The 20,604-nt window shown below is 38.1% G+C and overlaps 1 protein-coding gene across 5 annotated transcripts in view; it reads right to left on the bottom strand.

Moving 5' to 3' along the window:
- TTC23 (tetratricopeptide repeat domain 23) overlaps positions 1-20,604 on the bottom strand; it is a 164,998-nt gene that overhangs the window by 113,324 nt on the left and 31,070 nt on the right. The window contains exon 1 of one of the 5 annotated variants that reach the window (XM_042235647.2): positions 16,424-16,605. The exons of the other annotated variants lie outside the window; for them this stretch is intronic. The gene's annotated coding sequence lies outside the window, so the exon portion shown is untranslated. Of the gene's footprint in view, positions 1-16,423; positions 16,606-20,604 lie in introns of those variants that run through there. 5 annotated transcript variants of the gene reach the window in all.

Raw genomic sequence — 20,604 nt, 5'->3', positions numbered from 1 at the left:
AAGAACCTAATCTTCAGTACCCATTTTTACTTGGGAGCGAGATTACTGGCTGGATTGCTCTCTCCCCCTTTGGACTCTCCTTTTTCTCTACCAGGTCGCTTCTATCTCCTCCCTCCCCCTTCTCTTCTCTGCCCAACTCTGTGAATCTCTTTGTGTGTTCCGGGCTGTGGAGAACACTTAGGGGACTGATTACTGGCTGGATCTATCTCTCCTTTTGATTCCCCTGCTTTATCCACCTGGTCACCTCTGTCTCCTTCCTCCCTCTTCTCTTCTCTGTGCAACTCCGTGAACATCTCTGAGTGGTCCAGACTGCGAAGAGCACATAGGGAAGTGATTACTGGCTAGCCTGCTCTCTCCTCTTTTGATTCCCCCTCTTCTCCTCCTGGTCACCTCTGTCTCCCTCCTCCCTCTTCTCTATGTAACTCTGTGTACCTCTTGGGGTGTCCCTCACTGTGGAGAAACTTTTCATCATTAACCTAGATGTTTTATCATTGGTGCTGTATAGATGGAGAAATCTTGAGGCTACTGTAAGAATAAGACTGAAAACCAGAGGCATGAGGCTTAAGTTCAAATCCTGAGAACACCAGAGAATTCCTGACTCCAAGGAACATTAATCGATAAGAGCTCACCAAACACCTCCATACCTACACTGAAACCAAGCACCACCCAAGGGCCAACAAGGTCCAGAGCAAGACATACCATGCAAATTTTCCAACAACACAGGGACATAGCCCTAAGCTTCCATACACAGGCTGCCCAAAGTCACACCAAACACAATGACATCTCAAAACTCATTACTGGACACTTCAGTGCACTCCAGAGAGAAGAAATTCAGCCTCACCCACCAGAACACTGACACAAGCTTCCCTAAGCAAGAAACTTTGACAAGCCACTTGTCCAACCTCACAGTTAGGAACCTCCACAATAAAGAGGAACCACAAACAGCCAGAATATGGAAAGGCCACCCCAAACACAGCAATATAAACAAGATGAAAAGGCAGAGAAATACCCAGCAGGTAAAGCAACAGGATAAATGCCCACAAAACCAAACAAAAGAGGACGAGATAGGGAATCTACCTGATAAAGAATTCCGACTAACGATAGTGAAAATGATCCAAAATCTTGAAAACAAAATGGAGTTACAGATAAATAGCCTGGCGACAAGGATCAAGAAGATGCAAGAAATGTTTAATAAGGACCTAGAAGAAATAAAAAAGAGTCACTATATAATGAATGATGCAATAAGTGAGATAAAAAACACTCCAGATGGAACCAATAGTAGAAAACAGAGGCAGAAGATAGGATAAGTGAGGTAGAAGATAGAATGGTAGGAATAAATGAAGCAGAGAGGAAAAAAGAAAAAAAGAATGAAAAGAAATGAGGACAACCTCAGAGACCTCTGAGACAATGTTAAACGCCCCAACATTGAAATCATAGGAGTCCCAGAAGAAGAGGACAAAAAGAAAGACCATGAGAAAATACTTGAGGAGATAATAGTTGAAAACTTCCCTAAAATGGGGAAGGAAATAGTCACCCAAGTCCAAGAAACCCAGAGAGTCCCAAACAGGATAAACCCAAGACAGAACACCCTAAGACACGTATTAATCAAATTAACAAAGATCAAACATAAAGAACAAATATTAAAAGCAGCAGCAAGGGAAAAACAACAAATAGGGGGATTCCCATAAGGATAACAGCTGATCTTTCAATAGAAACTCTTCAGGCCAGAAGGGAATGGGAAGACATACTTAAAGTGATGAAAGAAAATAACCTACAGCCCAGATTACTGTACCCAGCAAGGAGCTCATTCAAATATGAAGGAGAAATCAAAAGCTTTACAGACAAGCAAAAGCTGAGAGAATTCAGCACCACCAAACCAGCTCTCCAACAAATGCTAAAGGATCTTCTCTATACAGGAAAACAATAAAGTAAATGGCAATGGGATCATACTTATCAATAATTACCTTAAACATAAATGGGTTGAATGCCCCAACCAAAAGACAAAGACTGGCTGAATGGATACAAAAACAAGACCCCTATATATGTTGTCTACAAGAGACCCACCTCAAAACAAGGGACATATACAGACTGAAAGTGAAGGGCTGGAAAAGATATTCCATGCAAATAGAGACCAAAAGAAAGCAGGAGTAGCAATACTCATATCAGATAAAATAGACTTTAAAACAAAGGCTGTGAAAAGAGACAAAGAAGGACACTACATAATGATCAAAGGCTCAATCCAAGAAGAAGATATAACAATTATAAATATATATGCATCCACCATAGGAGCACCGCAATATGTAAGACAAATGCTAACAAGTATGAAAGGGGAAATTAACAGTAACACAATAATAGTGGGAGACTTTAATACTCCACTCACACCTATAGATAGATGAACTAAACAGAAAATTAATAAGGAAACACAAACTTTAAATGATACAATAGACCAGCTAGACCTAATTGATATCTATAGGCCATTTCACCCCAAAACAATGAATTGCATGTTTTTCTCAAGCACACATGGAATCTTCTCCAGGATAGATCACATCCTGGGCCATAAATCTAGCCTTGGTAAATTCAAAACATCTGAAATCATTCCAAGCATCTTTTCTGACCACAATGCAGTAAGATTAGATCTCAATTACAGGAGAAAAACTATTAAAAATTCCAACATATGGAAGCTGAACAACATGCTGCTGAATAACCAACAAATCTCAGAAGAAATCAAAAAAAGAAATCAAAATATACATAGAAATGAAAGAAAATGAAAACACAACAACCCGAACCCATGGGACACTGCAAAAGCAGTGCTAAGGGGAAGCTTCATAGCAATACAGGCTTACCTCAAGAAACAAGAAAAAAAGTCAAATAAATAACCTAACTCTACACCTAAAGCAACTAGAAAAAGAAGAAATGAAGAACCCCAGATTAGTAGAAGGAAAGAAATCTTAAAAATTAGGGCAGAAATACATGCAAAAGAAACAAAAGAGACCATAGCAAAAATCAACAAAGCCAAAAGCTCGTTTTTGAACAGTTAAATAAAATTGAGAAAACATTAGCCAGACTCGTCAAGAAACAAAGGCAGAAAAATCAAATCCACAAAATTAGAAATGAAAATGGAGAGATCACAACAGACAACACAGAAATACAAAGAATCTGAAGAGACTATTATCAGCAACTATATGCCAATAAAATGGACAACTTGGAAGAAATGGACAAATTCTGTGAAAAGTACAACTTTCCAAAACTGAACCAGGAAGAAACAGAAAATCTTAACAGACCCATCACAAGCACAGAAATTGAAACTAAGCAGAAATCTTCCAGCAAACAAAAGCCCAGGACCAGATGGGTTCACAGCTGAATTCTACCAAAAATTTAGAGAAGAGCTAACACCTATCCTACCCAAACTCTTCCAAAAAATTGCAGAGGAAGGTAAACTTCCAAACTCATTCTATAAGGCCACCATCACCCTAATATCAAAACCAGACAAAGATACCACAACAACAACAAAAAACTACACGCCAATATCACTGAATGAACATAGATGCAAAAATCAGTAACAAAATTCTAGCAAACAGAATCCAACAACATATTAAAAAGATCATACATCATGACCAAGTGGGCTTTATCCCAGGGATGCAAGGTTCATCAATATCCGCAAATCAATCAACATAATACACCACATAAACAAATAGAAAAATGAAAACCATATGATTATCTCAATAGATGTAGAGAAAGCCTTTGGCAAAATTCAACATCCTTATATAATAAAAACCCTCCAGAAAGCAGGAATAGAAGGAACATACTTCAACATAATAAAAGCTATATATGACAAACCCACAGTAAACATCATCCTCAATGGTGAAAAATTGAAAGCACTTCCCCTAAAGTCAGAAACAAGACAAGGGTACCCACTCTCACCACTGCTATTCAACATAGTTTTGGAAGTTTTGGCCACAGCAATCAGAGCAGAAAAAGAAATAGAAGGAATCCAGATTGGAAAAGAAGTAAAACTCTCACTGTTTGCAGATGACATGATCCTATACATAGAAAACCCTAAAGACTCCACCAGAAAATTACTAGAGCTAATTAATGAATATAGCAAAGTTGCAGGATATAAAATCAACACACAGAAATCCCTTGCATTCCTATACACTAACAATGAGAAAATAGAAAGAGAAATTAAGGAAACAATTCCATTCACCATTGCAATGAAAAGAATATCTACCTAAAGAAACAAAAGACCTATATATAGAAAACGATAAAGCACTGGTGAAAGAAATCAAAGAGGACACAAATAGATGGAGAAATATATCGTGTTCATGGATTGGAAGAATCAATATAGTGAAAATGAGTATATTACCCAAAGCAATCTATAGATTCAATGCAATTCCTATCAAGCTACCAGTGGTATTTTCACAGAACTAGAAGAAATAATTGCACAATTGGTATGGAAATACAAAAAAACCTCGAATAGCCAAAGCAATCTTGAGAAAGAAGAATGGAACTGGAGGAATCAACCTGCCCGACTTCAGGCTCTACTACAAAGCCACAGTCATCAAGACAGTATGGTACTGGCACAAAGACAGAAATATAGATCAATGGAACAAAACAGAAAGCCCAGAGATAAATCTGTGTACCTATGGACACCTTATCTTTGACAAAGGAGGCAAGAATATACAATGGATTAAAAACAATCTCTTTAACAAGTGGTGCTGGGAAAACTGGTCAACCACAGGTAAAAGAATGAAACTAGAACACTTTCTAACACCATACACAAAAATAAACTCAAAATGGATTAAAGATCTAAATGTAAGGCCAGAAAGTATAAAACTCCTAGAGGAGAACATAGGCAAAACACACTCCAACATAAATCCCAGCAGGATCCTCTATGACCCACCTCCCAGAATACTGGAAATAAAAGCAAAAATAAACAAATGGGACCTAATTAAAATTAAAAGCTTCTGCACAACACAGCAAACTATAAGCAAGGTGAAAAGACAGTCTTCAGAATGGGAGAAAATAATAGCAAATGAAGCAACTGATGAAAAATTAATCTCAAAAATATACAAGCAACTCCTGAAGCTCAATTCTAGAAAAATAAATGACCCAATAAAAAAATGGGCCAAAGAACTAAACAGATATTTCTCCAAAGAAGCCATACAGATGGCTAACACACACATGAAAAGATGCTCAACATCACTCATTATTAGAGAAATGCAAATCAAAACCACAATGATGTTGTGGTTTCACAACCATTTCACGCCAGTCAGAATGGCTGCTATCCAAAAGTCTACAAGCAATAAATGCTGGAGAGGGTGTGGAGAAAAAGGAACCCTCTTACACTGTTGGTGGGAATGCAAACTAGTACTGCCACTATGGAAAACAGTGTGGAGATTCCTTAAAAAACTGGAAATAGAACTGCCTTATGACCCAACAATCCCACTACTGGGCATACACACCAAGGAAACCAGAACTGAAAGAGACACGTGTACCCCAATGTTCATCGCAGCACTGTTTATAATAGCCAGGACATGGAAGCAACCTAGATGTCCATCAGCAGACGAATGGATAAGAAAGCTGTGGTACATATGCACAATGGAATATTCCTTAGCCATTAAAAAGAATACATTTGAATCAGTTCTAATGAGGTGGATGAAACTGGAGCCTATCATACATAGTGAAGTAAGCCAGAAAGAAAAACACCAATACAGTATACTAACGCATATATATGGAATTTAGAAAGATGGTAACGATAACCCTGTATGCGAGACAGCAAGAGAGACACAGATGTATAGAATAGTCTTTTGGACTCTATGGGAGACGGTTTGGGAGAATGGCACTGAAACATGTATATTATCATATGTGAAAAGGATTGCCGGTCTAGGTTCGATGAATGATAGAGGGTGCTCAGGGCTGGTGCACTCGGATGACCCAGAGGGATGGGATGGGGAGGGAGGTGGGAGGGTGGTTCAGGATGGGGAACACATGTACACCCATGGCGGATTCATGTCGATGTATGACAAAACCAATACAATATTGTAAAGTAATTAGCCTCCAAAGTAAATAAATAAATAAAGTGAAAAAAAACTTTAAAATTTAATAAATCCTTCAATAAAATCATGCTTATTTCACAATTAAAAGAAAAGATGATGAGAGCAGTTTTCTCGGAGGAAATTAAGCACATAAGAAGAGAGTGAAGCAACATATTTAAAGTATGGAAAAGAAAACAATGTCAAGTTGAAATTCAATACCAGTGAAAATATCTTTCAAAATCAAAGTCTGAAAGAATTCACCACCAGTAGATTTGCAGTCCAATGTTCCCAAGAAATGTTAAGGGAAATCTTTCAAAAGGAAGAAAAATGATAACAAATGGAAATCTACATCTACACTAAGGAATTAAGAGCAATGAAAAATTATACTTACATGGACCAACATGTAAGACTGTTTTCATATTATGTAAATCTCCTTAAAAATGATCAACTACTTAAATGAAAAATAATGTACTCTCTGGCTTATAAAATATATAAATGAAATCTATGAAAATAGTTGTGAAAAGGCTAAGAAAAAAATGAAAGTCAAGTTGCTCAATCGTGTCCAACTCTTTGCAAACCCATGGACTGTAGCCTACCAGGCTCCTCTGTCCATGGGATTTTCCAGGCAAGGCTAAGCGGAGAAGTTGAAATTGTGAAGTTCTTAAGCTATATGTATAAAGGTGTAATACTACTTGAAGGTAGACTGAGATAAGATAAAAATGTATAGTATAAACCCTACACCAACCATTACATTTTTAAAAAAGATACAGAGTTACAGGTGACAGGTGACAACAAAGGAGATAAATATAGAGTCTTAAAAAATAATCCAATAGAAAAAAAGAGGAAAAAGGGAACAAAGAAGAGTTGGGACAAATAGCAAATAAATACCAAGATGATAGACTTAAATCTGACTATAACAATAATAACATTAAATGTAAGTGATCTAATTAAGAGAAAGACATTGACAGAACAGACAAAAATATAAGACTGAACAATACATTGCATTTAAGAAATTCAAAGACATTGATTAAAAGTAAAAGAAGGGAAAATAATCTGCTAAAATCAGTTAAAAACAAAGTTGGAGTCTCTATATTAATATCAAAGTAGATTATACAGCAAAGAATATTACCATAATGAAGATCATTTCATTATGATAAAGGGTCAATTAGTCAAGAGGACATAACCATCCCAAGTGTCTATATACCTAAAAATAGTTTCAAAATATAAGACATCAAACTGGTGAAACTGCAAAAAGAAATAAATAAATTCTCAATTATACTCAGATATTTAAATACCTTGTAAATAACTGATACACCAAGTAGGCAGAAAATCTGTAAAGAATATAGAAGACCAACTACATCATCATCAACCAACTTGATTTGGCATTTACTAGAACATTCTAGTTCTAGAAGTTGAGGGCAAGAGGAGAAGAGGGTGACAGAGGATGAGCTGGTTGGAAGGTATCACTGACTCAACGGACATGAGTTTGAGCAAACTCATGGAGATAGCGACGGACAGAGAAGCCTGGCATGCTGCAGTTCATGGAGTCGCAAAGAGCTGGACAAAGCTGAACAACTGAATGACAATGACAGAACATTCTGACTGCCAAAGCACAGAATATCCATTCTTTTCAAGTGCACATGGGTCATAAAACAAGTTTTAATAAATTTATAAAAATTCAAGTCACACAAAGTCTATTCTATAACCACCAAGGAAGTTAAAACAACAGAGAGATATCTGGGAAATATCCAAATACTTAGAAACTAAATAACACTTTCCTAAAACAAACAAACCATGGGTCAAAGAAATCAAAAAGGATATTTGAAAATAGTTTAAACTGAAAGAATATAAAATGCAACATACAAGAATTTGAGAATGCCACTAAAGCAGTCATTATGGAGAAAATTATAGCATTAAATGTCTATATTAGAAAAGTAAAGAAGTCTCAATATCATGGTCTTAATTTTTATCTTCAGCGACTAGGAAAGGAAGAGCAAATTAAGCTCAAAATAAGCATAAGAAAATAATAAAATAACTAATAAAACTAAATTCACAAGTCAATTAAATAAAAATAGAAAAACAGAGAAAAAAAAAAGAACCCCAAATCTGGTTCTCTGAGACCATAAATGTTGATAAATCTCTAACCTGATTAATGAGAAAAAAAGGAAAAAGGACACAAATCACCAATATTAGAAATGAGAGCGATATGATCACTATGGATTCTACAGACAGTAAAAGATTAATGTGGGAATGTTATAAACACTTATGCCAATAAATTTGACAACTTAGATGAGTGGGAAAATTCCTGTTAATGAAGTGAGTGAGTGAAAGTCACTCAGTCGTGTCTGACTTTGTGACCCTATGGACTATACAGTCCATGAAATTCTCCAGGCCAGAATACTGGAGTGGGTAGGCTTTCCCTTCTCCAAGGGAATCTCCCAAATCCAGGTATCGAACTCAGGTCTCCCACATTGCAGGTGGATTCTTTGCCAGCTGAGCCACAAGGGAAGTCCAAGAATACCTGGAGTGGGTAGCCTAGCCCTTCTCCAGGGGATCTTCCTGACCCAGGAATCAAACCAGGATCTCCTTGCAGATGGATTGTTTACCAACTGAGCTATCAGGGAAGCCTAAAAATTCCTGTAAAGACACACAATACCATAGTTCACTCAAGAAAAAATAGATACCTGAATGGCCCTATATTTGTTAAAGAAACTGAATTTGTATTTTAAAAATCTTACAAAGAACAAAACAAACAAATAAAAATCTCCAGGCCTAGGTGGTTTCAACAGTAAATTCTGCCAGATATTTAAGGAAGATATAATACCAATTGCATACAACCTCTTTCGGAAAATTTAAAATGAGAATATTTCCTAACTCACTCTATGAAACCCTGATACCAAAAGAAGACAAATACAAGAAATGAAAATTTCAGATCAATATGTCTCAGGAATGTAGATGCAAAAATTTAAAGCAAAATTTTAGCAAGTTAAATTCAGTAATAAATAAAAAGGAAAATACATCATGACCAAGTAGATTTTGTCTCATAAATGCAAGGCTGATTTAACATTCATAAAAAAGTCAATGTCATGTTGATATTTGGTAGAAACCAACACAATATTGTAAAGCAATTATCCTTCAATTAAAAATACATATATTAAAAAAGAAATAAAGTCAACATGAGAATTAAAAAAAAGCAGTCAATCTAATTCATAATATAATGAATGAAAAAAGGAAAACTGCATGATCATCTTGATTAGCATGCAAAAACAACTTGGCAAAGTCTAATATCCATTTCTTTTTTATAGTTGAATTATTTTCTTATTTATTTAATCAAAATATGATTGACTTACAATATTAGCTTCAGACTTACAATACAGTGATTTAATATTTTTATACCTTATATTACATTTAAAGTTATTATAAAATATTGGCTATATTCCCTGAGTTGTACATTCTTCTAGCTTATTTATTTTAAAAATTTTAAATTTATTTTTAGTTGCAGAATAATTGGTTTACAATGTTGTATTGGTTTCTGCTTTAATCAATGTGAATCAGCCCTAGGTATACATATGTCCTGTCCCTCTTGAACCTCCCCGCCCACCTTCCAGCCCATTCCACCCCTCTAGGTTGTCACAGGACACCAGGTTGAGCTCCCTGCATCATACAGCAAATTCCCACTGGCTATTTGTTTTACATATGGTGATGCATGTTTCAATACTACTCTCTCAGCTCGTCCCACCCTCTCCATCCTCCACTGGATCCACAAGTCTGTTCTCTATGTATGCAATGCTATTGTTGCCCTACAAACAGGTTCACCAGTACCATTTTTTCCTAGGCTCCATATATGTGCATTAATGCACGATATTTGTTTTTCTCTTTCTGACTTACTTCACTCTGCATAAGAGGCTCTAGGTTAATTCACGTCACTAGAAATTTATTCTTCTAGTGAATGACTCCAATTCATTCTTCTTTATGACTGAGTAATATTCCATTGTATATATGTACCATAACAGTTCATTCTAATATCCATTTCTGATTAAAAAAATCTTAACAAAATAGGCATAGAACTGTACTTCCTCAATCTGATAAAGGGCATCTATGAAAAATCTACAACTAAATTAGTGAAAAATTGAAGTCTCTGCCCCTAAGAACTGAAACAAGACATGGAGGTTCACACTTAGCACTTTTATTTAACATTGTACTGGAGTTTCTAGCTAGTTCAATCAATCAAGGAAAAGAAATAAAAGGCAACCAAATCATAAAAAGGAAAAAGTAAAACTGCCTTAAGTCAGAATAGTATACCTCTATTATCATCTATACAGAAAATCTGATGAACTATGAAGAAAATCCCCTAGAATTAGTGAGTTGAACAAAGCTGTAGGATATAAGAGAACTATACAAAAATTATATTTCTATGCATTAGCAAATTGAAATTAAAATACAATACTATATGTGGTAGTATCTCAAAATACGATATAAAGAATAAAGCTGCAGTACTCATTTAAGATGAATATAATGACTTGTACAGTAAAGACTGCAAAAAATAGCTGAGGGAAATTAAAGAAGACATATTTACCATGTTCATGGGTTGAAACACTCAGTATTGTTAAGATGTCAATTTCCCACAAGTTGATAGTTTAAAAGACTTCCTGATCCAAGTCCTTGTATGTTTTTTGAATAAGAAATAAAAAATTGTTTCTAAAACTCACATAAAAATGCAAAGGACATAGAATACCCAAAAAACTTTGTAAAAGAACAAAGTTACAGGACAAACACCACTTTTTATCAAGATTTATTATGAAGCTACAGAAAGAAAGGGAGTTTGGTATTGCTGTCAAGACAGATAAATAGATGAATGGAACAGAAAGGACAGTCCAGAAATGGATGCTCACAAATAAACAACTGATTGTTGACAAAGCTGTGAAGGCAATTTATTGGAGAAAGAATAGTCTATTCAACAAACGATGCTACAACAACTCTTCAACAAATGATGCTATTAATAACAACATTCCACATGAATGTTCACATGTAGAATCAAAACAAAAAACAAAACAAAACAAAAATATTTGATCCATACCTCACAGCATGTACAAGAATTAACTCAACATGAAATATAGACCTTTACAAGAAAATGTCTGTGACCTTGGACTAGGCAAAGATTTTACCTAGATATGACACACAAAAACTCATAAAAAGAAAAATTACAAATTGGACTTAAAAATTAAAGATGTCTGCTTTTTGTACGAAACTGTGAAAGATGATGTAAAGACAAGTTATAGGCTGGGAGAAAATATTTACAAAATATGTATCTAATACAGGACTTGTATCTTGAATATATAAAGAATTCTCAAAATTCAATAATAAGAAAACAGCTTACTATAAAACAGGCAAAATATTGTAACAGATATTTCGAAAGGAACATACATCAGTGACAAATATGCACATGAAAAGCTGCTCAACATCGTTAGTCATTTTTGTTGTTGTTTAGTCACTCAGTCCAACTCTTTGCAACCCCAGGCGCCAAGCTCCTCTGTCCAGGTGATTTTCCAGCAAGAATACTGAAGTTGTTTGCCACTTCCTTCTCCAGGGGATCTTCCTGACCCAGGGTGTGAACTTTCATCTTCTGCATTTGCAGGAGAATTCTTTACCACTGAGCCACCAGGGAAGCCCAACTAGAGAGTTACTTAGATATAGAAATTAAAGAAGGGGGACAATAAAAACCAACTCTTGATATTTTCATCCCGAGATTCCATAATAGGGCTTGGCACATTTTGACAATGGGACAAATCCTGCCTAGTCTGTTTTTGTAACTAAAGCTTTATTGGGACACAGCCCTGCTCATTTACTTACATGCTGTCTAAGGCTGCTTTCACAATACAACAGCATAGGTGAATAGCTTGTAACAGAAACCTTATGGCCCTCACAGCCTAAAATATTTACTATCGGTCCATTCACAGAAAAAGTTTTGTTGTTGTTCAGTTGCTCAGTAGTTTCCAACTCTTTGCAACCCAAGGACTGCTGCACGCCAGGCTGCCCTGTCCTTCACCATCTCCTGGAGCTTGCTCAAACTCATGTCCATTGAGTTGGTGATGCCATCCAACTATCTTGTCCCCTGTCATCCCCTTCCCCTCATGCCTTCTATCTTTCCCAGCATCAGGGTCTTTTTCAGTGTGCTGGCTCTTTGCATCAGGTGGCCAAAGTACTGGAGCTTCAGCTTCAGCATCAGTCCTTCCAATGAATATTCAGGGTTGATTTCTTTTAGGACTGACCAGTTTGATCTCCTTGCAGTCCAAGGGACTCTCAAGAGTCTTCTCCAACAGCACAGAAAAAGCTTACCAACATTTAAAAATGGTAATGTCATGAACAGAAGTTGCGAGATAGAGGGCAATCACCTTTTTGATAAGACAATCAATTTGGTCTCAGCCAGACTGAATTTGAGGTTAAGGAAGAAAGTATAATATCCAATTTAGTAGTTAGAAGCAAGTCACTAGTTATGAATGACATCCTTTTAAAGTTAAGTTTTTCTTTTCCTTAAAAAATTATAATTTATTCTATTGTTGTTCAGTTGCCCACTCATGTCCAACTCTTTGCGACCCCATGAACCCTCCAGGCTTCCTTGTCCTTTACTATCTCTCAGAGTTTGCTCAAACTCATGTCTATTGAGTCAATGATGTCATCCAACCATCTCATCCTCTGTAGCCCCCTTTTCGTCAATGTCCACTTTCAAATAAGATTTGAGATGGGCTAGAGGCAAGTGTTGAAACAGTTAGTCTGGACATAGACTACATCTATATTTTATAGTTTATACCAACGTAAAGTTTGACCACTCCTTAATCCATAATAGAGTTTTACATTTTCACCAAAAAGGAAGTAGGAGCTTTTCTTTTCTCATAAAGCAATATAGAATGAAGATATCAAACACAGAGGGAAAGAACTAGCCTAAGGTCAGACTATGAGAAAGACACAGATGAACTATAACCTTGGACAACCTCTTATCCCTGGGTAGCCCTTCAAAATGTGAAAAGCCACTCTTTCAGGTTCAACAGCTAAGCTTTGCCTAAACCACACAGTATAGAGGCTCAGATTCTAAGATGTTGGCTGACTTTTGCTTATAGTAAGCTCTTGCTCTATTGGCAAGACAAGATAACCAATACCATAGGTGCTGTGGTCTAGAGAAAGAGCTGTAGCTTGAGATGGGGAATCTGAGACTCCAGAACCTGTGCTGGCCCAACTACTTATGGAATGTGAGAAATACTAATAACAGATATTTATGTAACACTTTATACTTTCACATATTTTATCTCACGTGGCTCTTACCATAGCCATGTGAGGTACAGGGACAGGTATGATTACCCCTGTTTTATAAATGAGGTAGTTGAAGCTGAGTGATGCTCAGTTACTTGCCCTATGTTGCACAGCCAGAATCAGAACCCTGGTCTTCTAATAATTTTTGTTTGCCACCTTATCATCCATGCTTTCATTGATCACAATCTGTAGTAGCAGCAGTCAAATACTTTTGTTTTGTAAACCTAAGAATGTAATTTAAAAGTAATCACATTTTTATAATCAGAAAATACAACACCTTGAGCAAATTTTACCACACTTTCTTCTGTTTAGGGGAGAAAGTGAAAGTGAAGTCGCTCAGTTGTGTCCGACTCTGTGACCCCATGGACTGTAGCCTACCAGGCTCCTCAGTCCATGGAATTTTCCAGGCAAGAGTACTGGAGTGGGTTGCCATTTCCTTCTCTAGGAGATCTTCCCAACCCAGGGATTGAACCTAGGTGTCCCACACTGCAGGCAGATGCTTTACCATCTGAGCCACCAGGGAAGTTTAGGGGAGGCAGAGATTAAATTTTAAAAGCTATACACATAATATGCCCTGTGGTATTTGCTAGTTTGAGCCTCTGAACCCAGTGTTGAACTTTGAAACTGACTTTCCTGTTTTTCTTTCTTTTGTTCTCAACTTTTAGTTTTTCTCATGCTTTCTCTATTAAATCCTTAAAACAGAAGATATAATCTGAATCTAACCCTGTTTACCCTTTTTTTTTTTCTTTTCCTTTTTCCATTCTGGCCAGTTAAAAAATTGAGCCATATTTAAAAATTAAAAGTTTCAAATAAAAATCTAGACTTCTGGATTTCTGGCTTCCTCTGAAAACCCCTAACACTGGTGAACACTGGGCCTATGTCACCGCAGGAAACCATTAGGTGGGGCAGTGGGGGAGAAGGCCGCTGCTCCTGCAGGCAGGATGCACTCTCCAGTTTGCCAGCTGCCACTACTCTCTCTGTAGCGGTAGCAGAAAAAATCTACTTCTGCTTTATTGACTATGCCAAAGCCTTTGACCATGTGGATCACAACAAACTGGAAAATTCTTAAAGAGACGGGAATACCAGACCAGCTTACCTGCCTCCTGAGAAATCTGTATGCACACCAAGAAGCAACAGTTAGAACCAGTCTGTTGTTCTGGTTCCAAATCGGGAAAGGCTGCATATTGTCACCCTGCTTATTTAAATTATATGCAGAGTACATCATGTGAAATGCCAGGCTGGATGAAGCACAAGCTGGAATCAAGACTGCCGGGAGAAATATCAATAACCTCAGATATGCAGATGACACCACCCTTATGGCAGAAGGCCAAGAAGAACTAAAGAGCCTTTTGATGAAGGTGAAAGAGGAGAGTGAAAAATTGGCTTAAAACTCAACATTCAGAAAACTAAGATCATGGCATCTGGTCCAATCACTTCACAGCAAATAGATGGGGGAACAAAGACAGACTATTTTAGGGGGGGCTTCAAAATCACTGCAGATGGTGACTGCAGCCATGAAATTAAAAGACACTTGCTCCTTGGAAGAAAAGCTATGATCAACCTAGACAGCATATTAAAAGGCAGAGACATTACTTTTCCAACAAAAGTCCATCTAATCAAAGCTATGGTTTTTCCAGTAGTCATGTATGGACGTGAGAGTTGGATCATAAAGAAGGCTGAGTGCCAAAGAATTGATGCTTTTGACCCGTGGGGTTGGAGAAGACTGTTGAGAGTCCCTTGGACTGCAAGGAGATCCAACCAGTCTATCCTAAAGGAAATCAGCCCTGAATATTCATTGGAAGGACTGATGCTGAAGCTGAAACCCTAATACTTTGGCCACCTGATGCAAAGAACTGACTCACTGGAATAGACCCTGATGCTGGGAAAGATTGAAGGTGGGAGGAGAAGGGGACAATGGAGGATGAGGTGGTTGCAAGGCATCACTGACTTGACGGACATGAGTTTGAGCAAGCTCCAGGAGTTGGTGAGGGACAGGGAAGCCTGGTGTGCTGCAGTCCATGGGGTCACAAAGAGTCGGACATGCTGAGCGACTGAAGTGAACTGAAACCCTCTCTATTGGCTGCTAGACACAGAAACAACAAAGTAGCTGCCATTTGTCATGTCCCCTGTACTGTTGCTTTTCTCATGGTAGAAGAATAAGTATTTGTACCTATACCTCTTTCAAAGTGCAAGGCTGACATAAAAGGATGTGATTTTCAAAACATCTGATTATGACGCTGGTATTTTATAACAAGACAGAAATGACACTGCCATTAAACTCTGACTTACCATCAGTTGTAACATGCACTCCAGTTTCAAAGATGTTTAAATGCCAAAAGAAATGTGCATCTCTGAATCAATGAAATGAGGAATGTTACTTGCCTACCTTCTGCAAGCATTTCAATCAGTGACCTTTTGGCAGTGGTCCCATATGGGACCTAAGGCATAAGGGGCCTTTCCCTCCCTGGCTCCTGCCTGCACACTCCACTGAGACAGATGCTAATAGTCCCACTCAGCAGTGGGTTGGGGGACTCTGGTGGGACCCCTCTCCCAACCAAGTGAGCAACTGTCAGCCAGCAACCAGTTAACAGCCCTATTCTGCCATTGCTCAGGGCCACTGAAAGCCCCTTCCCCTTCCCTATTGTTATATACAACCCTGTATAATTCAGGATTATATTCAGAAAATAATTCAGGAACAACCCTGGATCCTGCCTGAGATAAGACGGTTTTTGGACACTCAAGTCTACCATCTCCTCTGTCTGCTACCCTTCTGATTAAAGTCATCATTCCTTGCTCCAACAACTCCTCTCTCAATTTATTAGTCTGTCATGCGTCGAGCAGAACGAGCTTAGGCTTGGTAACAACCTTCCTTTCAATATGTGTGGCACCATACAGTAATACCTTTAGCACAAAGACACATTTTTCAGTTACTTACTTTGAGCTACATGTTTATCATCAGCCACTTTCTTTTCTTTCTAATGCCATAGCTGGGATTTAGATTTTCATTAGAAATCAGCCTAGGCCCACACATTGACTTCCCAAGTCTCTCAATCCACTGGCCTACAACTATCAGACAGACATACCCAATCAATTGATGCTATTCCTTCTGCCAGACCTGTCCAGTAGAATGCTGAAGCACATGATCAACACCAGATCAAAGTGAGAGGAAGTAGAGGTCTGAAGTGGGGACTCAGTCTTCCATTTCCAAAAGTTGATGTTCAAAAATTTAATAACTGGTATAGCAGGAGGACCAATCAATCTGTATAGATGACAATGATGTTGGAGTTAGCTGGGTTCTGAATGTCCCCAGCTGCTACAGGTGTTAACCTTTAGATGCTGACAGGTGGGGAGCTGTAGGGAGGCTAGAGAAGAGGCAGGAGCTCTCTCAGGGCACTGGCTCTTAGGAAATAATAACCATTATGACTGCATGAGAGTGTACTAGTTGAAAACCAATCTTGCCCATATGTAAGCTGCAACATCAAAAAGCTGTGAAATAGAAAATTATCCCATAAAGATACAGAATACCAAAACTGAATAAAATGGAAACAGAAAATCTGAATAGAATTATAACAAACAAATAAATTAGTAACTGAAAATATTTACACAAAATTAAACCTATGCCAAGATAGCTTCAGTTGTAAATTCTACAAAAACTTTCAAGAAAATAATAATGTGTATTTTTTGCAAGCCTCAGAAAAAGAGGGAAGGGAACCCTTTCCAGCTTATTCTATGAAGCCACTAATACAGAATCAGGAAGCCACTTCCTGATACCAAGGCCAAACAAAGACAACACACAAAAACAGCAAACCAATAATGCTTGATAAATATGAACACAAAAAATCCTCAACAAAATATATGCAAACCAAATCTAGGGACATATAAAAAGGATTATAAGCTATGACTGAGGTAGATTCATCCTGGGAATGTAAGGTCTGCTTAACATCTGAAATCATTAATGTAATGTACCATATTTAAAAAAATGGGGGGGGGGGAACTGCATGATCATCTTGATAGATGAAGAAAAACTATTTGGCAAAATCCAACATCCATTTATGACAAAAACTTCTTCAATCTGATAAAAGATTTGATTTTAAAAACTTAAGGTAAAACATAACACTTAATGGCGAACGTTTACATGCTTTCATCCCAAGGCTGGCAACAAGGCAAGGATGTTTGGTCTCACCACTTGTATTCAAGATTGTAATGGATGTTCTAACCAGTGTGATAAGGCAAGAAAAAGAAACAAAAGGTAAGCAGATTAGAAAGGAAGAAATTAAACCTTATTATTAGATGACATGATCCTATATGTAGAAAATCCTAAGGGATTCATACAGAAAAACAAAATAAAAAAAACAAAACCTACTAGAAAATACTGAACAAATTCAGCAAGGTTGTAGGATACAAAAGAAACAAGAATTGTATTTCTATCTATCTAAAAATGAAATTAAGAAAACATTTTCATTCACAAAAATAGCATCAAAAATATTTAGGGATAAACAAAACCAAAAAGTTTGATTTAACTTTTTCGATTTAACAAAACTTCTTTTTTTAACAAAAAAGTACAAGACTTTAACACTGAAAAACATTACTTAAAGTAGTCAAAGAATATTAAATAAACGAAGAGACGTTGCATGTTTATGGACTAGAAGCCTTGCTGCTGCTGCTGCTTCTGCTGCTGCTGCTGCTGCTGCTGCTGCTGCTGCTGCTGCTGCTAAGCCGCTTCAGTCATGTCTGACTCTGTGCAATCCCATAGACGGCAGCCCACCAGGTTCCTCCGTCCCTGGGATTCTCCAAGCAAGAACACTGGAGTGGGTTGCCATGTCCTTCTCCAATTCGTGAAAGTGAAGTCGCTCAGTCGTGTCCGACTCTTCGCGACCCCGTGGACTGCAGCCTACCAGGCTCCTCCGTCCATGGGATTTTCCAGGCTTAATAACACTAAAATAGCAATGCTTTCCAAATATTGATCTATATTGTTAATGTAATCTTTATCAAAATTCCAGCTGCCTCTTGCTGCCCCCTAGAATCTGACCTTAAATTCATATGGAAATGTAAGAGACTTAGAAGCTAAAATGATCTTGAAAAAAACACAAACTTGAAGGAATTATATTTCCCATTTAAAAAAAATTACTACTAAGCTAAAATAATCAAAAGAGTGTGGTACTGACACAGAACTGACATAAAGTTCAGTGGGACAGAGTGGACCAACTCAGGCATTCCCAGCCCCTTAGCTGCAACTCCAGGCTGGGGAGCCTGATGTGGGGCCAAGAACCTTCACAACAGTGCAAGGACTTCTTTGATATCATTGTTCTCCAGGTTGTGGGTCTCCCATTCAGAGGGTATAGGATTTGATTTTATAGTGATTATGCCCCTCCTAATGTTTTGTTGTGGCTTCTCCTTTGTCCTTGGATGCAGGGTATCTTTCAAACTCATAGCCCCTTCAGAGTAGGCCCCCATGGAGAAGAGGCCATGCTGCCAACTCATGTGAGGGGCTGGCGGTTGGGGTGGTGAAGGTCCCACTGCCAGGCCCAGCGCCCCTGATCTGTGTGCTCAGTGTGTGTCTCGGGCCAGGTTGCCAGCCTCCTCCCGCAGGAACAGGCCTGTGGCAGAAGCTGTACCTGGGAGGTACCTGGTTCCAGAGACCTAGTTTTGTTCTGTGACTCTCAATAAAGGGCCATACTATCAGGAAAAAAAAAAAAATTCAGTGGGATAGAATTGAGAATCTGGTTAATAAACAGTTATATTCATTGTCAGTTGTTTTTTGAAAAGTATGCCAAGATAAATAATTCAGAAGAGACTAGTCCTCTAATTACTGGTGTTGAAACAACTGGATAGGCACATGCCAAAGAACTGAGCTGGAGCCTGATATCATACCATATGCAAAACTTAACTCCAACGGGATCAAAGACATAAAAGGAAGATCTAAAACTATAAAAAGTTCATAGAACATGAAACTAGGTATAAGCTTGGGTTAGGCAAAGATTCTTGATTCTTAGAACAACAAAGACACCAGTGAAAAAAGGAAAAAATAGATAAACAGGACTCCAACAAAATTTAAAACTTATTGCTCTAAAAGACAACCTGTGAAATGGGACAAACTATTTGCAAATATGTCATATGTCTAACAAAGGATTTTATTCAAAATACACTTACAACTCAATAATAAGACAAGAAATAACCAAATTTATAAAATAGGCAAAAAACCTGAATAGATATTTTACTAAAGAAGATGTATGAATGGCCAATTAGCACGTGAGAACATACCATTACATCTTCTTCCAGAGCACCAAAACTGCAACTGGCCATTGAACAGCCATCAACAGGAAGACACTGGAACCCACCAAAAAGAGATACCCCACATCCAAGGACAAAGGAGAAGCCACAACAAAACAGTAGGAGGGGCACAATCACTATAAAATCAAATCCTATACCCTCTGAGTGGGAGACCCACAACCGGGAGAACATTGATATCAAAGAAGTCCTTGCACTGCTGTGAAGGTTCTCGGCCCCACATCAGGCTCCCCAGCCTGGAGATGCAGCCAAGGGACTGGGAATGCCCAGAGAATCTGACTTTGAAGGCCAGTGGGATTTGATTACAGGACTTCCCACAGGACTGGGGGAAACAGAGACACCACTCTTGACAGACATAAACAAAACTTTGTGCAAACCAGGACTGAGGGGAAAGGAACAGTGACCCACAGAAGACTGAGCCAGACCTACCTGTGAGTGTTTGAGGGTCTTCTGCAGAGGTGTGGGTTGGCAGAGACCCACCACAGGGACAGGGGAACTGGTAGCAGTGTTCCTGGGGGATATGTCTCAGCATAAATTCTCCTGGAGGTTGCCCATAGCCCTACCACAGAACCTGTGGACTCCAGGACTGGGTCATCTCAGGCCAGATGACAAACTGGGAGGGAGCACAGCCCTACCCATCAGCAGACACTTGATTAAAGTTTTACTGAGCAAGATGAGAGCACAGCCAGAGCAAGACCCAGTTTCCCCCACAGCCAGTCCTTCCCATCAGGAAGCTTGCACAAGCCTCTTATCCTCATGCACCAGAGAGAAGACAGAAGAAATAAGAACTACAATCCCAGAAGCCTCCAGAACTAATACAACAATCACAGAAAGATAACTACAATGAAAAGAAATAGGGTTATGTAACAGATGAAGGAATAAGAAAAATCCCCAGAAAAACAACTAAATGAAGTGGAGATAGGCAACCTCCCAGAAAAAGAATTCTGACTGATGATAGTGAAGATGACTCAGGATC

This window comes from Ovis aries, chromosome 18, assembly GCF_016772045.2.
Source record: "Ovis aries strain OAR_USU_Benz2616 breed Rambouillet chromosome 18, ARS-UI_Ramb_v3.0, whole genome shotgun sequence".
Taxonomy (NCBI): Eukaryota; Metazoa; Chordata; class Mammalia; order Artiodactyla; family Bovidae; genus Ovis; species Ovis aries.
The sequence above is the reverse complement of the archived record's forward strand: the minus strand, read 5'-3'. Positions and strand labels throughout refer to the sequence as shown.